Genomic DNA, 8,332 nt, shown 5'->3' with positions numbered 1-8,332 from the left:
ACTGTAACTACCAATTGGACACCACAAAACTACCAATCGGACACCGAGAAAAGGAATTAAGAAAAAGAAAAAAAGAACAGCCTCAATTAGTCGGCGCATGGACTCGAAAGCTTTCTACAAGCATGCTGGCCCATTTTGACTCAAATGCTTCCCACAGTTGTGTCCTTTGGGAGGTGGACCATTCTTGATACACACGGGAAACTGTTGAGCGTGAAAGCGTTGCAGTTCTTTTGACATACTCAAACCGATGCGCCTGCCATCTACTACCATACCCTGTTCAAAGGCACTTAAATATTTTCTTGCCCATTCATCCTCTGAATGGCGCACACACACAATCCATGTCTCAAGGCTTAAAATCCTTCTTTAACCTGTCTCCTCCCCTTTATAAACACAAATTGAAGTGGACTTCACAAGTTACATCAATAAGGGATCATAGCTTTCACCTGGTCAGTCTATGTTATGGAAAGAGCAGTCAAGATAATGTTTTGTACACTCAGTGTATTTTCTATGGTCAACAAGTACCCCCCAATGTTCAAAAAGGGTATAACTCTTTCCAAATCAGTGGTTGCCACCATCCCACCTTGAGGATTTTTGACTAGGTGTTAAACAGCTACGACCGGTTGCAGGTTAGGAGAGTTAATATAGCAGGTTTGCCTTAGCTAAAATGTTCTCCTAACTTGTTTCAAAAAGTTTATTCCGGTCATAGCTGTACTCCATCTAGTCACTATCCTCCTGGAGAGCTGTGTACAGGCTTTTGTTCCAGCCTTGGCCGATCATCTGAATCAGGTGTTTTAGAGCAGGGCTGGAACACCATAATTTGCAAATAAATTCATTAAAAATCCTACAATGTGATTTTCTGGATTTTTTTTCCTCATTTTGTCTGTCATAGTTGAAGTGTACCTATGATGAAAATTACAGGCCTTTCTCATATTTTTAAGTGGGAGAACTTGCACAATTGGTGGCTGACTGAATACTTTTTTGCCCCACTGTATTTTTCAAACTACATTTTTTTTAATTATTATTTATTTTTTATTCTGCTGCAGGATCCTCAACACCTCTACTTCCCGCAGCTATGCCAACACCTGGGAGAGGGTGGTTCATAGTGGTAAAATAAACATTAGTGAACCAAAAATTGTTACAATATACTGTACATACAAATACAGTGCCTTTGGAAAAGTATTCAGAACCCTTGACTTTTTCCACATTTTGTTAAATTAGCCTTTTTCTTTTTCTAAAAATCTACACACAATACCCCATATTGGCAAAGCGAAAACAGGTATTTAGAAATGTTTGCAAATCTACAAAAAAAACTAAAACAGAAATAACTTATTTACATAAGTCTTCAGACCCTTTACTATGACACTTCAAATTAAGCTCCGATGCATCCTGTTTCCATTGATCATCCGTGAGATGTTTCTACAACTTGGTTGCAGTCCACCTGTGGTAAATTAAATTGATTGGACATGATTTGGAAAAACACAAACCTGTCTATACAAGGTCCCACAGTTGACAGTGCATGTCAGAGCAAAAACCAAGCAATGAGGTCGAAGGAATTGTCCGTAGAGCTCCGAGACAGGATTGTGTCGAGGCCCAGATCTGGGGAAGGGTACCAAAACAGTTCTGCAGTATTGAATGTCCCCAAGAACACAGTGGCATCCTTCTTAATTGGAAAACATTTAGAACCACCAAGACTCTTCCTAGAGCTGGCCGCACGGCCAAACTGAGCAATCGGGGGAGAAGTCCCTGATGGTCACTGACAGAGCTCTAGAGTTCTTCTGTGGAGATGGAAGAACCTTCCAGAAGGACAATCATCTCTACAGCATTCCACCAATCAGGCCTTTATGGTAGTGGACAGACGGAAGCCACTTCTAAGTAAAAGATACATGACAGCCTGCTTGGAGTTTTCCCAAAAGCACCTAAAAAACAAGATTCTCTGGCCTGAATGCCAAACGTCACATCTGGAGGAAACCTGGCACTATCCCTATGGTGAAGCATGGTGGTACATCATGCTGTGGGGGTGTTTTTCAGGGGCAGGGATTAGTCAGGGTTGAGGCAAAGATGAACGGAGCGAAGTACAGAGAGATCCTTGATGAAAACCTGCTCTAGAGCGCTCAGGACCTCCGACTGGAGCTAAGGTTCACCTTCCAACAGGACAACAACCCTAAGCCAAGACAGCGCAGGAGTGGCTTCGGGACAAGTCTCTGAATGTCCTTGAGTGGCACAGCCAGAGCCCAGACTTGAACCTGATCAAACATCTCTGGAGAGACCTGAAAATAGCTGTGCAACAACGCTCTCCATCCAACCTGACAGAACTTGAGTGGACCTGCAAAGAAGAAGAATGGGGGAAAACTCCCCAAATACAGATGGGCCAAGATTGTAGCGTGATACCCAAGAAGACTCAATGCTGTAATCGCTGCCAAAGGTGCTTCAACAAAGTACTGAGTGAAGGGTCTGAATACTTTTGTAAATATAATATTTCAGTTTTTAATTTTATACCTTTGCAAAAATGTCTAAAAACCTGTTTTTGTTTTGTCATTATGGGGTATTGTGTGTACATTGAGGGGGGGAAAAAAACATTTTAGAATAAGGTTGTAACATAACAAAATGTGGAAAAAGTCAAGGGGTCTGAATAATTTCCGAAGGCACTGTACATATTCAAATATACAGATCAGCAGAATAAACTTGAAACATAGCATTTAGGTATCATAATGACATGTAAGAAATGTTGGCGCATTTAATTACACAGTAGGGAGGCAATAGGTTGATGGAGTACAGGACATCACCCACCACAGCATGAAACCTATAGGGAGGAAAAAACAACTTTAAGAGTGACGGAACTTCCCTTTGATCTGTATAATGTTGTGTGCACTACTTTCGTTTTCATGATGGTCTTCATGCTGGTATGGAATAAATGTTACTTTATGTTATGCACCAGATGTCTCTTTTATATAGCAGCTGATATAAAGAAGAGAAATCCAGGGCATAACATAAAGTGGAACTTGAACCAACAACCCTGTAGTACATCTCTTGTACCATGAAGGCCAAGACCTCTTGGCTTTTGCACTACACTTGGGTCGTTCCACGAAATGAGTGCCTTTTGCGTCCCTTTGATATTTTAAGTAGAAATTGTCCACAAATATTGAATTTTAAAAGCCTGTTAAATGAAACAAAGTGCAATTTAATATAGACCACATGGACAATTCAATAAATCAGATTTTTTATATGAATAAAGACTTGCTAAAGTGGACAGACGGTATTACAGGGTGCGTTCTCCGAGCATGCGCAGAACAGCTGGCAGGCATATTTACGGTCCTTTTCAACAACTCCTTGTCCCAGTTGGTAATTCCCATGTCTTAAACTGACCACCATCATTCCTGTTTCCAAGAACTCTAAGGCTTCATGCCACAATGACTACTGGCCTGTAGCACTCACTTCAGTTATCATGAAGTGCTTTGAGGCTAGTTATGGCACATAACTCCATCATCCCAGACACCCTAGACCCACTCCAATTTGCATACCGACAGTGGTGGAAAAAGTACACATTTGTTATACTTCAGTAAAAGTAAAGATACCTTTTTAATAGAAAATGAATAGAAAAGTCACCCAGTAAAATAATACCAAAAGTCATTTTCCTGTCCTGCTAAGCATTCAAAATATAATGAGTACTTTTGGGTGTCAGCGAAATTGTATGGAGTAAGAAGTACATTATTTTCTTAAGGAATGTAATGAAGTAAAATATGTCAAAAATATAAATAGTAAAGTACAGATACCCTAAAAAACTGCTTAAGTAGTACTTCAAAGTACTGAGGAGGAGTGGTATGAACCGACCTACCAAGACAACGCCCCAACGGAGGAATACCTATGGGCATCAGTGCTAAAGGAACTAACATTGGACTAAGTGCTACCATACGTAATGCAATGGCACTCTGTGTTAAGATAGATTGCACTCCCGAACATCTTTCCCCAAACTGAGTGTCTAAAAGAGGTATAAAAGGAGGAGAGATAGGCACGATCCTCTACCCATATGATTTGGACATCATAGAGAATCATCAGACCAGGTAAATTACTTTTACTATACTCTGTTTGTATTGACTAATTTGATCTCAAGGCGCGAGCAAACTATAGACTGGTATATCTTAAAGAATTGTGTTGTACCACGCACCTCTATAAAAATAATAAGTGAACAAGATTGTGTACGAGAGAACTTCGCCCCTCAACAATGCGAGGTGTGGAGAACTCTTGATAACAACAACGTTCCATCTTTGGTGTGTCAGTAACAATCGCAATTCGGCAAGAACGAAAAAGCCCAGAAATAGTTAAAGCCTCGTAGTAGCCAAGAGTCGATAAGAAGGAATCAATATCTAAACAGTAGGCAGTAAAAACCATAGGAAATTCAGACTAAATAAGAAGATTGTAGTAGTATAAACAGCAGAAGGCTGCAAAAATATTACTACTCTTATAAAGACCAGTTTCGGGAAGGACCAAGGGAATAAAGCTTCAAGGTAAATATATGGGTGTTTGCTTTGTTTAAAGAGTCATAAAGAAGTGTGTTAAGCTTTTTACCTTTGCAAAATATTACGTGGCATAGCATAGCGCATTATTGATGTATTGGGACTGTATAACCATTGAATTGTAATAACGTGTATAAAGACCAAAAACGGATTAACTTAATAAAAGCTTGAAACTTTGACAACTAGGCCAGATTAACGATCTGGAGAGCAAACGCCTCTGACACTCTCACGGAACAGAAAGTGACCCTGGTTATAGGTTAAAGTGATTGCACTAAATAATATTTCATTGTGTGGACAATAATATATCTTTGGAAGGAGTCAAATACATATAACAATACTAGTTTCCCAGTGACTATTAGCTGACGAGCATAATAACTAACAGAATATTAGTTATTAGGTATTGATATATAAGAGAAGAGGACCCAATAAGGTAAGGGAGTATAGGAAGAGTCTATAAACATAAAGTAATAAAGTACTCATCTATCCAAGGCCCCAAATAAGGGAGTGACAACGTGAACGAAGGAACAAACCCAACTCACGCGAAGTGCCATTACGAATACATAGAAGAGTTGGTAGGGCCGCACGGCAAGGCCCTTGTTACACCGAAGTGACAAAAATCCTAAAGTACTCTGCCTAGCCAGGGGACGGGATAGAGGCTTTTGCTGCAGGCGACGGGCAAAAGTCAGCACCGTAACAATACCCATACCATAATGCAGCCACTGCTATGCTTGAAAATATGAAAAGTGATACTCAGTGATGTGTTATGATGGATTTGCCTCAAAAAGAACACTTAGTATTCAGGACAAAAAGTTCCTTAATTTGACACTTTGTTTGCAGCATTACTTTAGTGCCTTGTTGGAAACAGGATGCATGTTATGGAATAGATGTTTTATTCTGTACGGGCTTTCTTCTTTTCACTGTTATTTAGGTTAGTATTTTGGAGTAACTACAATGTTGTTGATACATGCTCAGTTTTCTCCTATTATTACAGCCATTAAACTCTGTTTTAAAATCACCATTGGCCTCATGGTGAAACCCCTGAGCGGTTTTCTTTGTCTTCGGCAACTGAGTTCGGAAGGACATCTGTATCTTTGTAGTGACTGGGTGTATTGATACACCATTCAAAGTGTAATTAATAACTTCAGCATGCTCAAAGTAATATTCAATGTCGGCTTTGTGGTTGAATCTGTGCTTGAAATTCACTACTTAACTGAGGGACCTTACAGATAATTGTATACAGTTGAAGTCGGAAGTTTACATACGCTTAGGTTGGAGTCATTAAAACTCGTTCTTCAACCACTCCACAAATTTCTTGTTAACAACCTATAGTTTTGGCAAGTCGGTTAGGACATCTACCTTGTGCATGACAAGTCATTTTTCCAACAATTGTTTACAGACAGATTATTTCATGTATAATTCACTGTATCACAATTCCAGTGGGTCAAGATTTTGCATACACTAAGTTGACTGGGCCTTTAATCAGCTTGGAAAATTCCAGAAAATTACGTCATGGCTTTAGAAGATTCTGTTAGGCTAATTGACATCATTTGAGTCAATTGGAGGTGTATCTGTGGATGTATTTCAAGGCCTACCTTCAAACTCAGTGTCTTTTTGTTTGACATCATGGGAACATCTAAAGAAATCAGCCAAGACTTCAGAGAAAAAATTGGAGACCTCCACAAGTCTGGTTCATCCTTGGGAGCATTTTCCAAAAGCCTGAAGGTAGCAAGTTCATCTGTACAAACAATAGTACGCAAGTATAAACACCATGGGATCACACAGCTTGCCAGCTGAAGACCACCATCCCAACCGTGAAGCATGAGGGTGGCAGCATCATATTGAGGGGGTGCTTTGCTGGAGGAGGGATTGGTGCACTTCACAAAATAGATGGCATCATGAGGGCGGAAAATTATGTGGATATATTGAAGCAACATCTCAAGACATCAGTCAGGAAGTGAAAGCTTGGTCACAAATGGATCTTCCAAATGGACAATGACTTAAGGACAACAAAATCAAGGTATTGGAGTGGCCATCACAAAGCCCTGACCTCAATCCAGTAGAAAATTTGTGGGCAGAACTGAAAAAGCGTGTGTGAGCAAGGAGGCCAACAAACCTGACTCAGTTACACCAGCTCTGTCAGGAAGAATGGGCCAAAAGTCACCCAACTTATTGTGGGAAGCTTGTGGAAGGCTACACAAAACGTTTGACCCAAGTTAAACAATTTAAAGGCAATGCTACCAAATACTAATTGAGTGTAAAGTCGTGGCCAAAAGTTTTGAGAACGACACAATATTTTCACAAAGTCTGCTGCCTCAGTTTGTATGATGGCAATTTGCATATACTCCAGAATGTTATGAAGAGTGATCAGATGAATTGCAATTAATTGCAAAGTCCCTCTTTGCCATGCAAATGAACTGAATCCCCCAAAAACATTTCCACTGCATTTCAGCCCTGCCACAAAAGGACCAGCTGACATCATGTCAGTGGTTCTCTCTTTAACACAGGTGTGAGTGTTGACGAGGACAAGGCTGGAGATCACTGTGTCATGCTGATTGAGTTCGAATAACAGACTGGATGCTTCAAAAGGAGGGTGGTGCTTGGAATCATTGTTCTTCCTCTGTCAACCATGTTTTTTTTGCTTTGCAAAAAAAGGGCTCCACAGGCAAGGATATTGCTGCCAGTAAGATTGCACCTAAATCAACCATTTATCGGATCATGAAGAACTTCAAGGAGAGCGGTTCAATTGTTGTGAAGAAGGTTTCAGGGTGCCCAAGAAAGTCCAACAAGTGCCAGGACCGTCTCCTAAAGTTGATTCAGCTGCGGGATCGGGGCACCACCATTACAGAGCTTGCTCAGGAATGGCAGCAGGCAGGTGTGAGTGCATTTGCATGCACAGTGAGGGGTAGACTTTTGGAGGATGGCCTGGTGTCAAGAAGGACAGCAAAGAAGCCACTTCTCTCCAGGAAAAACATCAGGGACAGACTGATATTCTGCAAAAGGTACAGGGATTGGACTCCTGAGGACTGGGGTAAAGTCATTTTCTCTGATGAATCCCCTTTTCGATTGTTTGGGGCATCCGGAAAAAAGCTTGTCCGGAGAAGACAAGGTGAGCGCTACCATCAGTCCTGTGTCATGCCAACAGTAAAGCATCTTGAGACCATTCATGTGTGGGGTTGCTTCTGGGAGTGGGCTCACTCACAATTTTGCCTAAGAACACAGCCATGAACAAAGAATGGTACCAACACATCCTCCGAGAGCAACTTCTCCCAACCATGGAGGAACAACTTGGTGACGAACAATGCCTTTTCCAGCATGATGGAGCACCTTGCCATAAGGCAAACGTGATACCTAATTGGCTCAGGGAACAAAACATCAATATTTTGGGTCCATGGCCAGGAAACTCCCCAGACCTTAATCCCATTGAGAACTTGTGGTCAATCCTCAAGAGGCGGGTGGAAAAACAAAACCCCACATATTCTGACAAACTCCAAGCACTGATTATGCAAGAATGGGCTGCCATCAGTCAGGATGTGGCCCAGAAGTTAATTGACAGCATGCCAGAGCGGATTGAAGAGATCTTGAAAAATAGGGGTCAACACTGCAAATATTGACTCTTTGCATCAACTTTATGTAATTGTCAATAAAAGCCTTTGACACTTATGAAATGCTTGTAATTATACTTCAGTATTCCATAGTAACATCTGACAAAAATATCTAAAGACACTAAGGCAGCAGACTTTGAAAATTAATATTTGTGTCATTCTCAAAACTTTTGGTCATGACTGTTTGTAAACTTCTGACCCACTGGGAATGTGATGAAA

Source organism: Oncorhynchus mykiss, chromosome 23, assembly GCF_013265735.2.
Source record: "Oncorhynchus mykiss isolate Arlee chromosome 23, USDA_OmykA_1.1, whole genome shotgun sequence".
In the NCBI taxonomy this organism is placed as follows: Eukaryota; Metazoa; Chordata; class Actinopteri; order Salmoniformes; family Salmonidae; genus Oncorhynchus; species Oncorhynchus mykiss.
This window is presented reverse-complemented; position numbering follows the sequence as displayed.